This window comes from Phyllostomus discolor, chromosome 3 (assembly GCF_004126475.2).
Source record: "Phyllostomus discolor isolate MPI-MPIP mPhyDis1 chromosome 3, mPhyDis1.pri.v3, whole genome shotgun sequence".
Taxonomy (NCBI): Eukaryota; Metazoa; Chordata; class Mammalia; order Chiroptera; family Phyllostomidae; genus Phyllostomus; species Phyllostomus discolor.
This window is the reverse complement of record NC_040905.2, coordinates 34,175,957-34,191,989: the sequence shown is the minus strand read 5'-3', so window position 1 is coordinate 34,191,989 and position 16,033 is coordinate 34,175,957. Positions and strand designations below refer to the sequence as shown.

Sequence of the window (16,033 nt, the reverse complement as noted above, 5' to 3'; positions counted from 1 at the left end):
CTATAACCTGTTATCATTTATGACTAAAAACAGTTGTTCTCTATAACCTGAGTTATCATTCTTGCTCTGTAACTTGAATTAAAAAAACGACTGGGAACATTTTGTTTTCTATCACCTGAATTACCACTTATAATTGGAAATATTTTACTTTTACCTGAGTTATCATGTATGGCTGGATACATTTTTGCTCTATCACCAGAGTTATCTTTTATGACTGAAAAAATTTTCCTCTATAACTTGAGTTGTCATTTATGATGGAAAACATTCCTCCTGTATAACCTGAGTTACTACTTATGATTGAAAATACTTTGTTCTATCACTTGAATTATTATTTATGGCTGTAATTTTTGTTTCTCAGTCACCTGAGTTATCACTTATGACTGAAAATCTTCTTCCTCTGAATGTTTAGTTATCATATGATTGAAAATGTTTTATATCACCTGAATTATCATTTATGACTGGAAATGTATCTCTATCACCTGAGTTATTATTTAACTTTAGACATTCTTCTATCACCTGAGTTATCATATACAACTGAAAACATTTTGTTCTCTATCACCTGAATTATGATTTTTGACTGGAAACCTCACAATCTGAATTATAATTTATTACTAAAAACATTTTGTTCTCTATTACCTGAGATAACATTTATGAATGGAAATCTTTTTCCTCTACTACCCGAGTTATTATTTATGATAGGAAATATTCTCCCTCTAATCTCATGACTTAATCTCATTCTCCCTCTAATTTATGACTTAAAACATTTTGTTCTCCAAACTGAACTAACAAGCAAACCAGAGATACACTCATAGATGGAAAATAAATGATAGCTAGTGGGGGAGGGGTAGTTATGGGATGGAGGGATCGAGCAAAACAGAATAAGGACCCATGGACAACAGGGTGGTGATTGCTGGGGGGAGGCAGGTATAAGGGGACTAAATGGTAAAGAAATAAAATATAATAGAGATTACATATCAAAAATCATTTTGTTCTCTGTCAACTGAGTTGTCACTTATGAATGAAAATATTTTTCTATCAATTTATTTATTATTTATGACATGCAACATTCTTCCCCTATAACCTAAATTATTATTTATAATTAGAAACATTTTTCCTATGTCACCTGAGTTCATTTATAACAAAAAAATTCTCTATCACCTGGGTTATTTATGACTGAAAACATTCTTCCTCTATCATCTGAGCTGTCACTTATGACCAAACATTTTATTCTCTATAATCTTAAATACCATTTATGACTGGAAATGTTTATTATTATTATTATTATTTTATTTTATTTTTAGAGAGGGGAAGGGAGGGAGAAAGAGAGGGAGAGAAACGTCAATGTGTGGTTGCCTCTCACGTGGCCCCCACTGGGGACCTGGCCTGCAACCCAGGGAAGAGCCTTGACTGGGAATCGAACTGGCGACTCTTTGGTTCACAGCCCGCGCTCAATCCACTGAGCTACACCAGCCAGGTATTGTTATTTATGATTGAAAACTTAAAAAAATTGTTTTCTTTTTCCAGAATTATCATTTGTGACTGGAAACCATTTTTGGTATAACCTGAGCTACAATTTATGACTGAAAACATTTTGTCCTCTATCATCTTAATTATAATTTTTGACTGGAAATGTTGTTTCTCTATCACCTATGTCAGCATTTATGATAGGAAACATTTTTCCTCAATGATCTGAATTATTCTTTATGACTAAAAACATTTTTTGCTTTATCATCTCAATTATCATTTGTTACTGTATATGTTTCTCTGTGAACTGAGTTATAAATTATGAAGGAAACATTTTTCCTCTATAACCTGAGTTATCATTTATGACTGAAAACATTCTTTTTCTATAACCTGACTCATTATTTATGACCAAAAACCTTCTTCCATTATTACCTGAGTTATTATTTATGACTGAAAACATTTTGTCCTTTATCACCTCAATTATTATTTATGACTAGAAATGTTTCTCTATTACCTAAGTTATAATTTATAATAGGAAACATTCTTCTGCTATCACCTGGTTTATTGTTATGACTTAAAACCTCCTTGCATTATAACCTGAGTTATCCTTTATTACTGAAAATAGTTTTTCCAGTCTAGTCTGAATTATAATTTATTATTGAATATGTTGTTCCTCTGTCATCTGTGTTTTCATTTATGAATAGAATCATTCTTTTCAAATAACTTTACCATTTATGACTGAAGCAATTATGTTCTGTCACTTGTATTATAATTTATGACTAGAAACTTTCTTTCTCTATAGCCTCAGTATCACTTATAACTGAAAACCTTTCTTATCAATCTGAATTATTGTGTATGACTGATAACATTTCTTATCTATCACCTGAATTATTATTTATGCCTGGAAATTTTTCTCTATAACCTGAAATATCATTTATGACTGAAAACACTCTTCAACTATCACCCAAGTTATTATATATGACTGAAAACAATCTGTTCTCTGTTGCCTGAATTATCATTTATGACTGGGAATGCTTCTCTATCACATGAGCTATGACTTATGACTGAAAATATTTGTTCTCTATCACCTTAATTGTCATTTAGAGCTGAAATGTATCTCTATCACCTGAGGTATAATTTATGGCTGGAAACATTCTTCCCCTATAACCAGAGTTGTTATTTATGACTGAAAACCTTCTTCCTTTATAACTTGAGTTATCATTTATGACTAAAAACATTTTGTTGTTTATAATCCTAGTTATTTATAACCAGAAACTGTCTTCCTATACAATGCGTTATCTTTTTTGACAGGGCATCTTCTTTCTCAATCATCTGAGGTGCCATGTATGACTGAAAACTCTTTGTTCTCTATCACCTGTGTTATCATTGATGACTGAAAACTGTCTTCCTCTGAAAGCTGGGGTATTTATTACTGAACACATTTTGTTTTCTATCATATGAATTATCACTTAGGACGGGAAACATTCTTGCTCTATAAGCTGATTTATCATTTATGACTGAAACAGATTTTCTCTATAACTTGAGTTATGCCTGGAAACATTTGTTTTCTCTAGCCTGAATTATCATTTATGACTTGAAATCTTATTTCTCTATTATCTGAGTTATTTTTGACTGGACATATTCTTCCTCTATTTCCTCAGTTGTCATTTATGATTGAAAATCTTCATCCAGTATAACCAGAATTATCATTTAGGACTGAAAACAATTTGTGCTCTATCACCTGAGTTCTTATTGACTGGTAGTGTTGCTTATTATCACCTGAGTTACCATTTATGACTGAAAATGATTTTTTCTCTATCAGAAAACCTTTTCCCTCTATAACATGTTATCATTTATCACTAGAAACCTTCTTCTATAACCTGAGGTATTATTTCATTTATGAATGAAAACCTTCTCAATCACATGAGTTATCATTTATAACTGAAAACATTTTATTCTCTGTCAACTTAATGGTCATAGATGACTGGAAATGTTTCTCTATCACCTTATTTATTATTTATGACTGAAAGCTTTATTCTTCTATAATCTGAGTTGTCATTTATGACAGACATTTTTTCTCTGTAATCTTAGTTATCATTTTTGATGGAAAACCTTCACCTGTAATAGTCTGAATCATCATTTGTGACTAAAAATATTTTGTTTTCTATCCCTTAAATTATCATGTGACTATAAATATTATTTACCACTTGAGTTATCTATCATTTATGACTTGAAACATTCCTCCTCTATAACCTGAGTTACCATTTATGACTGAAAACATTCTTTACATCTGAAATCATTTATGACTAGGAATTTTCTTTATCACTTGACATTTTGGACTTAATACATTATTTCTCTATCATATGAATTACCACTTATGGCAGGAAACCTTTCATTCTCTATCACCTGAGTTATCATATAAGGCTGGAAAATTTTGTTTCTATGACCGTGGTGACCATTTGTGACTAAGTTTTTTAAAATTTTTCTATTAATGAATTGTCATTTCTATAATGAATTATCATTTATGATAGAACCTCTATCATCATGGTTCCCATTTATGACTAGAAAATCTGTTTTTCTCACATTGGTTATATGATTAGAAATTACTTTATCATCTTATATATCACTCATGACTGAAAATTTTTCTTTCTATATCTTTTGATATATTATTATGACTAACAAATCTTCTTTTTCTATAACCTGAGTTATAGTTTATGACTGGCTACTTTTTTCTTCATCATGTGACTTATCATTTATGCTTGGATACTTTTATTTTTAAACCTGTTATTTTTTATGATTGAAACATTTTTGGAATCTTCCCACAACCATATCAAAATCACAACTAAACTATAGAACAACCGCTTTTCAGAACCACCTGGAGTCCAGCTGAACAAAAGTCCTACAACTAAGGATATACAGAAGAAGCCACATCGAGACTGGAAGGAGGGGCAAAAATGCAGAGTAGGCTGGTCATGTACTCACATATATCAGATAAAACTCAGGAGGAATATCTGCTGCAGAAGTCCTGCATGAGAAGCAAGGAGTCCCAGCTTCACATCAGAACCCACAGTGCAGAGTTCCAGTGCCAGGAAGAGAAGTCCCCATAACTTGTGGCTTTAAAAACAGGCTTGAATTGTAGCTGAGTGAGATGGGGGGCTTTTGGAGTCCAGGCAATTCCTCTTACAGGGCCTATACATAGACATTTTCAGCCTCACTCCCTCTGAGTTCCAGTGGTGGGGCAGCAGGAACATACAAGGAGGAAGTGAGTAATCTGGCATTGGGGAGAGAAAGAAATGGGGGGCAGCTTTCTCCCAGACAGAAGTGCTGGCATAAGCCATTGTTCCTTTAATGGACATTTGTCCCACAGAGCCAGCAGGGAGGTACCATATCTGAGCCTCCATCAACATGACTATCACTGTTCACCTGACCTTAGTAATTTTCTGAGACCCTGCCTTACCCAACTTGTGGGTCCACACAGGCTGTTTTCAGTGGCTTTGCCATGCAAATTGCCTGTCTTGGTTTATGCTTCAGACTTTCCTAAAATCTCTCAAACAAGCAGGATCTGGCTTCAGCCTGCTGTGTACATCTTGCTAAGTGACCCCAGGCCCAGCACTAGTGGCAGCTGGTCTTGGTTTGCAGCTTGGCTTCTCCTGGGCACCTCCAAGTCCAGCACAAGTATCAGCCATCTGCAGATTGCTTTGTAGCTCATTCTGAGTGACACTGGTGGGGCACAGTTGACCTCACCTGTACCTCCAAAAAGGCTCCAGAGACAGTGCACCCTGTGAACAGCTTCAGACCACATTGAAGCACGAAGCAACCTCCTCCAAAAGGTACACTGTCAAGGGGCAGACTCAGTAGGCACCAGAGCCCAGCTGCAGTAAGTCCTGCTCCATAAGATTGGCCCCTGCACAGCTGATCCTCAATGGTGGTTGAAGCTGGTCCTCACAGCCAATTAGCCTGGGAGATAAAGCTTTCCCATTGAGCTGCCAATAACAATCAAGGCTCAACTGCAACAGGAGGGTATACACAGCTCACAGAGGGGATGCATTTGGAATGCCCATCTCTAGTGATTGGAGAGGCTGTGCCACAGGACCCTACAGGACAGCTACTATATTGGACCACTCTATCAAGCCTGGGAGACATAGGATCTCTACCTAATGCATAAAAATAAACACAGAAATGCAGCCAAAATGAGGAGGAAAAATGAAAGAACAAAACAAAACTCCAGAAAAAGAACTAAACAAAATGGAAACAAGCAAAGTTCAAAACAATGATTGTAGCCCTGGCTGGCATAGCTCCGTGGATTGAGCACAGGCTGAGAACTAAAGTGTCGCAGGTTGGATTCCCAGTCAGGGCACATGCCTGGGTTGCAGGCCACAGCCCCCAGCAACTGCACATTGATGTTTCTCTCTCTCTCTTTCTCCCTCCCTTCCCTCTCTAAAAATAAATAAATAAAAATCTAAAAAAATCCATCAAAAAAACAATGATTGTAAGAATGTTCAATGTACATAGAGGAAAAATAGATAAACTTAGTGAGAACTTGAACAAAGAAATAGAAACATAAAAATGGAGAAATAAAACAAAATAAAACAGTCAGAAGTAAAGAATATACTAACTTAAATGAAGAATACATTATAGGGAATCAGCAGTGGAGGAGAAGGAACACAGGATCAAATCAGAGATTTGGAAGACAAGGAAGCAGAAAAAACCTAATCAGAACAGCAAAAAGAAAAAAAAAAACAATAAAAAATAGGGCAAGATGGAGGTATAGGTAGATATGCTTCACTTCCTCACACAACCAAGGAAGGAAAACAACCAATTTAAAAACAAAATCAACCAGAACTGCCAGAAAATCAAACTGTATGGAAGTCTGACAACCAAGGAGTTAAAGAAGAAATATTCATCTAGACTGGTAGGAGGGGCAGAGACAGCCAGCTGGGGTGGAGAGGACACATGACAAGGTGCTGGCTGGTGGAACAGATGGTCCCACATTCATGTACAGGTAAACTGGGAGGAACAACTGTGGAGCAAGACAGACCATGCAACCCAGGGTTCCAGTGCAGGGAAATAAAGCCTCAAAATCTCTGGCTGTAAAAACCTGTGGTGGTTGCAGTGGCAAGAGAAACTCCCAACCTCTCCAGAGAGGCCATTGGAGGAACCAATGGGGTCCTAGAATGTACTCAAACACATCCACCTAGGAATCAGCACCAGAAAGGCTCAATTCACTTGTGGGTAGCTGGGGAAGTGACTGAAAGTGGGGTGAGAGCCAAGCAAACAGCAATGTTCCTTCTCTGACCCCTCTCCAACACAGCACCACAACACAGCGAAGTGGGTTGCCCCACCCTGGTTGATACTTAAGACTCCACCCCTTATTATGTAACAGGAGCACCTAGACAAAGATATATGGCCCAAATGAAAGAACAGATAAAAACTCCAGAAAAAGAACTAAGCAATGAGGAGATAGCCAACCTATCAGATGCAGAGTTCAAAACACTGGTGATCAGGATGCTCACAGAAATGACTGAGTATGGACACAAATTAAAGAAAGAAGTGAAGGCTATATAAAGTGAAATAAAGCAAAATATACAGGGAACCAACAGTGAAGGGAAGGAAACCAGGACTCAAATCAATAATTTGGAACAGAAGGAAGAAATAAACATCCAACCGGAACAGAATGAAGAAATATTTTTTTTAAATGGGGAGAGGCTTAGGAACCTCCAGGACAACTTTAAACTTTCCAACATCCAAATCATAGGGGTGCCAGAAGAAGAAGAGGAAGACCAAGAAATTGAAAACTTATTTGAAAAAATAATGAAGAAAAACTTCCCCAATCTGGCAAAGGAACTAGACATGCAAGTCCAGGAAGCTCAGAGTCCTAAAAAAGTTAAACCCAAGGAGGAGCACACCAAGACAAATCATAATTAAATTACTCAAGATTAAAGATAAGGAGATAATCTTTTTTAAAAAAATATTTTATTTATTTATTTTTAGAGAGGGAAGGGAGGGAGAAAGAGAGAGAGAAACATTAATGTGCGGTTGCTGGGGGTCATGGCCTGCAACCCAGGCATGTACCCTAACTGGGAATCGAACCTACAACACTTTGGTTTGTAGCCCACACTCAATCCACTGAGCTACACCAGCCAGGGTGGAGATAATCTTAAAAGCAGCAAGAGAAAAGGAGAGAGTTACCTACAAAGGAGTTCTCATAAGACTATCAGCTGATTTCTCAAAAGAAATTTTGCAGGCAAGAAGGGACTGGAAAGAAGTATTCAAGGTCATGAAAGGCAAGGACCTATATACAAGATTACTCTATCCAGCAAAGCTATCATTTAAAATGGAAGGGCAGATAAAGTGCTTCCCAGATAAGGTCAAGTTAAGGGAGTTTATCATCACCAAACCCTTATTATATGAAATGTTAAAAGGATTTATCTAAGAAAAAGGAGAAGATCAAAACTGTGATCAGTAAAATGACAACAAACTCACAATTATCAACAAGTGGACCTAAAAAAAAAACAAAGTAAGCAAACAACTAGAACAGGAACAGAAGCAGAGAAATGGATATCACATGGAAGGTTATCAGTTGTGGGAGGAAAATGGGGGAAAGGTACAGGGAATAAGAAGAATGATTGGCAGGTACAAAATAGACACGGGGAGATTAAGACTAGTATAGGAAATGAAGAAGCCAAAGAACTTATATGTGCAACCCATGGACATGAACTAAGTTGGGGGGAAATGCTGGTGGGAGAGGGGTGCAGGGCAGAGGAGAATAAAGGGGAGAGAAAAAGAATAGGACAACTGAAATAGCATAGTCAATAAAATATACTTTTTAAAAATACCACATTTCCAAAAAAAGGAAGGAAGGAAGGAAGGAAGGGAGACCTATGTGAAAAAATGATAGAAAACATCCTTAACCTGGTGAATGAAATAGACATACAAGTCCAGGAAGCACAGAGTACCTAACAAGATGAACCCAAAGAGGCCCACACCAAGACACACCATGATCAAAATGCTAAAGGTTAAAGACAAAGAGAATCTTAAAAGCAGCAAGAAAAAAAAGGCAGTTAGTTATCTACAAGGGAGCTCCCATAAGACTGTCAGATGATTTCTAAACAGAAAGTTTGCAGGCTAGAAGGGATTAGCAAGAAATGCTCAAAGTGATGACAAGCAAGGACCCACAACCAAGATTACTTTACCCTGTAAAGCTATCATTTAGAATTGAAGAACAGAGAAAGAAGCTCCCAGATTTAAAAAAAAGAAAGAAAAAGAAAGCTAAAGGAGTTCATCTGTACCAAACCAGTATTACAAGAAATGTTAAAGGTTCTTATTTAAGAAGGAAAAAAAGATAATAATAAAATGTCAATAAAGGCATAGCTATCAATAATTATTTTAAATGCAAATGGACTAAGTGCTCCAATCAAAAGACATATGGAAACTTAATGGATAAAAAACAAGATGTTTACATATGCTGTCTACAAGAGACTCACTTCAGATAGAAAGACACACATAGGCTGAAAGTAAAGGAATGGAAAAAGATATTTCATGAAAATGGAAACAAACAAACAACAAAAAAGATGGCATAGCAATATTTATACCAGTCAGAGTGAACTTTAAAACAAAGTTTTATAACAAGAGACAAAGAAGGACCCAACAATTTCACTTCTGTGTATTTTCCCAAAGAAACCCCAAAATAGTAAATCAAAAAGACATATACATTTATATGTTCATTACAGTATTACTTAGAATAACTAAGATATGGAAGCAAACTAAGTGTCCATTAATAGACAAATGGATAAAGAAGTGGTACATACGTGTACAATGGAATATGACTCAGCCGTAAACAAGAATGAAATCTTGCAATCTGCAACAACATGGATAGACCTAGAGGGTATTGTGCTGAGTGAAGTAAGTCAGACAGGAGGACAAATGTCATATGATTTCACATATATGTGGTATCTAAAAAACAAAATAAATGAACAAGCAGAACAGAAATAGACTCATAGTATAATCTCAGCAGTGGAATTGGTGGGTCAAAAGGCAGTCCCATTTTTAGTTTTTTGAGAAAATTCCATACTGTTTTCCACAGTGGCTGCACCAGTCTGCATTCCCACCAACAGTGCACTAGGGTTCCCTTTTCTCCACATCCTCACCATTGCTTGTTTTTTGTTGATTTGTTTATGATGGCTATTATAACCGGTATGAAGTGGTATCTCATTGCGGTTTTAATTTGCATCTCTCTGATGGCTAGTGATGCTGAGCATCTTTTCATGTGTCTCTGGGCCCTCTGTATGTCCTCCTTGGAGAAGTGTCTGTTCAAGTCCTTTGCCCATTTTTAATTGGGTTGTTTGTCTTCCTGGAGTGGAGTTGTGTGAGGAAAAAGAACATTTTTTTCCTATCACTTGAGCTATTATCAATTATTGGAAACTTTTCTTTTTCTACCTTTTTATGACTGGAAATCTTTCTTTCTCTATCACTTTAGTTTTTTTAAAAAATAGGAATCTTCTTCCTTTATCACCTGAATTACTATTTATGACTGGAAACTTTACTTTCTCTATCATGTAGTTATCATTTGTATCTTGAAGCCTTCCTTGTCTATAACTTCGCCTACCTTTTATGACTCGAAACTTTTTTCTCTATCCCATGAGTTACTATTTATAACTTGAAGCATTCTTTCTCTATCATAGTTATAACTTATAATTGGAAAACTCTTTCTCTATCATCTGACTTACCTTTTATGACTGAGTCATTCTCTGCCAATTAAGTAATTGTTTATAAATAGAAAACGTTTTTCTTTATCTCCTTAGTTAATCATTTATGACTGGAAATCTTTTTTTCTCTATTACCTGAATTATGTATATCAGAAGCTTTTTTTCTCTCTCATACACAGTTTGTCATTTGTAACTAGAAATCTTTCTTTTCTGTCACCTAATTTATTCTTCATGACTGGGACCCCTCTCTTTATATCACCTGAGTTATCATTTATCACTAAAAACTTCTTTTTATCACATGAGTTATCATTCATGCATAGAATCCTTCCTTCTCTCTTACTTCCCTTATCATTTATGACATGAAACCTCCTTCTCTATCTCCTGACTTATTTATTACTGAAAGCCTTTATGCTCTATCAGCTGACTTAAAGTTTATTAATGAAAAACCTTTACCACCTGAGTTATCATTTATGGCTGGAAACTGTCCCTATCATCCAAGTTATTAATACTGGATGCATGCTCTCCTTATCTGATGAGTATCATTAGTGTCTGGAAACCTTTCTTTCCCTCTCACCTCGTTATCACTTGAACTAGGAAGCTTTTTGAAATAAATCTATATAGAGTTCTGGCCAAGACGGAGGCATGGGTAGAAACCCTTCACTTCCTCGAACAACCAAAAGGAAGATTACGACCAATATAAAATCAATAAACAACCAGAAGCACCAGAAAATCAAACTTCATGGAACTCTAAGACCATGGAATTAAAGAAAAAAAATCAATCAGACCAATCAGACCTTTAAGGAAGCAGATGGAGAGAAACCTCGGTGAGGCTGCGGACCTTGCAGGTGGGACTGGCTGCGGCACGGCGGCAGGCTGTGAAGGAGGGGCTGACTTAAGGGAAAACTGAGACTCAGAGGTGGCTGTGGACTATGGCAGTTGCCACAGTGGGAGAAACTCTCAGTCTCACATGGGAATTTATTGCAAAGTGCACTAGAGATGAGTGGGCCAGTCCCACTGTTCCCTCTCTGGCCCCTCCCCCACAGGCAGCGCCACATTGTGGAAAGGAGGTTTGCCCTGCATGGGTGATTACCTAAGGCCCCGCACCCTTACAACTTATCAGGTGCACCAAAATGAAAGAACAGAGCAAAACCTCAGAAAGAGAGCCAAGTAATGATGATATAGCCAACCTATCTGCTGGAGAGTTTAAAGCCCTGGTAATCAAAATGCTCACACAACTGATTGAGCTTGGTCGAAAAATGAAAGAACAAATGAAAGCTACCCAAAATGAAATAAAGCAAAATATTCAGGGAACCAACAGTGACAGGAAGGAAAACAGGACTCAAATCAATGATTTGGAACAAAAGGAAGAAATAAACATCCAACTGTAACAGAATGAAGAAAAAAGAATTCAAAAAAGTGAAGAGAGTCTTACAAACCTCTGGGACAACCTGAAACATTCCAATATCTGAATTGTAGGGGTGCCAGAAGGAGAAGAACAACAGCAAGAAATTGAAAAATTATTTGAACATGTAATGAAGGACAACTCTAATTTGGCGAAGGAAATAGATTTTCAGGAAGTCCAGGAAGCCCAAAGAATCCCAAAGAAGTTGGACCCAAAGAGGAACACACCAAGGCACATCATCATTAAGTTACCCAAGGTTAAAGACAGAGAGAGAATCTTAAAAGCAGCAAGAGGAAAGGAAAGAGTTACCTACAAAGGAGTTCCCATAAGACTGTCAGCTGATTTCTCAAAAGAAACCTTGCAGGGAAGAAGGGGCTGGAAAGAAGTATTTGAAGTCATGAAAGGCAAGGACCTACATCTAAGATTACTCTCTCCAGCAAAGCTATCATTTAGAATGGAAGAGCAGATAAAGTACTTCCCAGATAAGGTCAAGTTAAAGAAGTTCATCGTCACCAAGCCAATTATATGAAATGTTAAAGGGACTTATCTAAGAAAAGGAAGATCAAAAACATGAACAGTAAAATGACAACAAACTCACAACTATCAATAAATGAACCTAAAAAAATACTAAGCAAACAACTAGAACAGGAACAGCATCAGAGAAATGTACATCATGTGGAGGGTTTTCAGTGGGGAGGGGGAGGGGAGGAATAGGGGGAAAAGGTACAGGGAAGAAGAAACATAATTAGTAGGCATAAAATAGACAGGGAGAGGTCAAAAATGGTATAGGATAAGAGAACTCAAAGAACTTATATGTACAACCCATGGACATGAACTAAGGGGGGATGCTGGAGGATTGGGGGATACAGGGTGGAGGGGGAAATAAAGGGGGGAAATTGGGAAAACTATAATAGCATAATCAATAAAATATAATTAAAAAGTAAAATAAATCTATATAGTTTTATTAAGACAAAAACTAACACTGTGGTATGAAGTTTACATTTAAACAAAGGTTTCATAAAAACCTAACACAGGCCTAAAAAGATTTTACAATGAGGTTCTAGCTGCAGGACTAGTTGACATCAAGTCTGACGGATCTCATGATTTAAGACAGCATTTTGGGTATTAAATAATTCTTAGGATTAAAGAAGAATTTTTTTTCATTTTGTGTTTTAAAGTGAACTACTGCCCCAGTATGAAAGTTTAATCTTCTCCTGAGACCACAGCTTTTGAAACATTTCAACTCCTGAAGTGATTTGGTGAGCTTGTGTTGTCAATGACTGCATCTTGCCATGAATAGTTCAATGTTCAGCAAACAGAGAGGGTCCAAGAATTTTCTACCCTAAGTGCCTGGGCATTTCTCTTTACTTGCACACCTCTTATGCCACCCTCTTACCCTCTCCAAATACCTCAGCCAGTGGTTTGGATGGACAAGCTAATATTTACAACTTCATAACTGGAAAGAAAGGGTCTTCTTGCTAGTTTCAAGAATTAGCACCTCTAAGACAGAATGATCTGCCTACATATATGCTCCAATAGAAGAAGTTCCCTCCTCAACCAGTTTCCATCCCCCAAAGGGCAGCTTTGGTAACTGATCAACTAGCTTAGTCCTTTGTTACCAACAGCATTCAGCTCAGGCATAGAATGCCTTGGCTTTCGCAGCTTTTAAACAGCTTCTCACAGTCCTCATTTACATTGCCAATGACATATTTTGCAAAACATAAAATATTCTGGACACAGAACCGAATCACCCGTACTCATTTTACTCATGCCTCAAATTACTCATTTTTCATTTCCCCAGTCAGGCCCCAAGTTTTAACAAAAAGAATCTTACCCATTGCCCTTCCTTCCCACCCCATCCCTTTCACCCCCAAATAATACACAGTAATAGCCAGAAATCTGCACACATGCTCTATGCTGTAAAAATGCAGAGTTAACACGTGGTAGGACGAAGGCTGTGTGCTGTAGGAATGCTATTTGAAGATCTGCAAAATCTCTTTGCTCTCCCACACAGCCATTCTGCAGGTTTCGTCCTTCCCAGAAGGCTCTTTGCTTTCCTCAGTAAAGTGCAGAATGAGTTGCCTTGGAACCCATGTCCTCCTTCCCCTACACAGCCCTTGACCTGCTGCAGGGCACAGAAACTGTACTGGCTCTGCAAAGAACACTTTCTCAAGCCACTTTATAGTGTCAGGACAAGTAGAACTCATTTCCCACTTGAAAACCACAGCCAAATGTGACAGGGGCATGTGACTCTTGTCATCTTTTCTGCCATCACCCTCCAAGTGGTAGGAATGCCACATCAGCCTTTCCTCATACAAGGATATGACAACCTGGTAGCACTTGACCATGGCTTTTTGGCAGGGACCAGGTCAGCCTCGTCCAGGTCACTTTTCCCAATTCATTAGGAACATGAGTTCTCCACTAGAGTCTGTAGCTCCAATAATTCACACCAGCTCCAAACCCCAGGCAAAGCCTCATTGCTTTTCTTTTCTTTTTCTATTTTTTTAAAGATTTTATTTATTTACTTTTAGACAGAGGGGTAGGGAGAGGGAGAGAAACACCCATGTGTTGTTGCTTCTTGCACAACCCCCGCCCCTGCACTGGGGACCTGGCCTGCAACCCAGGCATGTGCCGTAACCGGGAATCGAACCCGTGACTCTTTGGTTCACAGGCCAGAGCTCAATCCACTGGGCCACACTTGCCAGGGCCTCATTGCTTTTCTGACTCTCCTTTCATTTTGGGCTTGCTCTCCTCTCCTTTTTCTTCAGAGTCAGAGCCAGCATTGTGCTCACCTCCCTCTGATTTCTCTCCCTCGTGGGCTGTTTTCTGTGACTGTAGAAACTTGGCAATGAAGTGGGCACAGTCCGGGCTCTCTTCTGGCTCCCACGTGTGGCCCTCATGGAGAACCCTCTTCCCCTTGAGGAGCTACTCCACTTTGCCCTTTACTACTCCACCGTCAAGAACTTCTCCCACCACATATTCCTCTTCCTCCTTTTCTAGCACTTCCTCCACTTTCTTTTAATTTTGTTTTTTCCCCGTAGTGCCCACCAGCTTTCTGGTATAAAGGGTGACACTGTTCAGAGTAGCACCCAAGAGCCAGACAGGAATTGGTGTCATGCTACTGGCAGCATCTCATCAGGCTGGCAGGAGGAGTGGCCCCTGGAAAAGCGACAGGCCTGGTGGCCACTGCCGAGCCCCTCCCTGAAGCAGCAGGCCAGGGCCAGTGGCCCTTCCCCCCCCCGCCCCCCCGACACCGCCGCAGGAACCTTTGTTATCACCAGAATTCTCACTGTGACAGGAAAACTTGTTTTTATCACCTGAGTTATCATTTATGACTGGAAAAGTTGATCACATGAGTTAGCATTTATTCATTGATACCTTTCCTTCTCTATTATCATTTATGACTGCAACCTGCTTTCTTATCATGTGACTTACTATTTATGACTGGAAACTTTCTTTCTCTGTGATCTGAATATCATTTATGGTTGAAGATCTTTCTTTCTCTATGCCTTGAGTTTTCTTTTATGTTCCCAGAGCTACATTGCACACCTTGTTTTACTTTTAATGGTTTTCTTTTCTTAAGTTAATGGTTTACCTGGAAAAAGAAAAACTGTTAAACAGAAGTTTGAGAAATATAGCTATGAATTCATGCCCTGACTGACTTTCTGTTCTTAGTTTGAGGTGCGGATTTTTTACACCACCCCTTTTTTGCACTCATTTGGGAAGGATATCACTATAGGTATTTCTCCTAATACCATGTACTCAGTAGACTCGCAAAATGCCATACCAGCTGAAATTGCTCAAGTCAACAAGACACGTTACCAGGTTACCTAGAAAAGTTTCAGTTGCTCCTAATGTTTTTGTGTAGTCTTCTTGAGGCATTAAAAACAGGGAGCCTGTCTTCCAACCACCTGGGTTTAGGGCAGCAATTGCTCCAACATAAGTTTATCTTGTTTTTTCTCTTTGAGTGTTTCAGAAAATAAAGGTCACCTGTGTGCCCTGTTTTGTCAGCTTCCTCGCTGCAGGCGTTACCAGCACGCTCCTGCTCTTCCCTCTGGCTTGGATCTTGGCCACGTGTGGTCCACTCCACTCCCTCTGGGCTGGCATACAGGAGACCGGAGCTCCCAGACTGGCTCGTGCTGAGTCCACAGCAACTCTGTAAAGATGTCTGACCGTACCTTCATCAACAAGAGGGGAACTCAGACTCCTAGTGGGTTGATTATTTGCTCCAAGCTGCCCAGAGCCACTGAGTAGGGATGTGAAATGCAAGACCGGTCCTTGACATGTTGCCTCCCCCAGCAAACGCCACACTGTTTCCTGCGACACACCAGCCTCCCAGTCAGCATGGTCTGTCTGCTTTGTTCACAGAGGAGTAGTTCTTTCCAGCGGGTCTTGAGACCTTTGGGTGGCTGGTATTTCTGAGAAGCAGAGGGCCCTGTTCGTTGACCCAGTGGGGACAGGC

At 38.6% G+C, this 16,033-nt stretch overlaps 1 pseudogene; it reads right to left on the bottom strand.

The window, feature by feature from the left end:
- Window positions 1-5,467: 5,467 nt before the first annotated feature.
- Window positions 5,468-14,748, bottom strand: LOC114489480 (annotated as a pseudogene).
- Window positions 14,749-16,033: the final 1,285 nt, after the last annotated feature.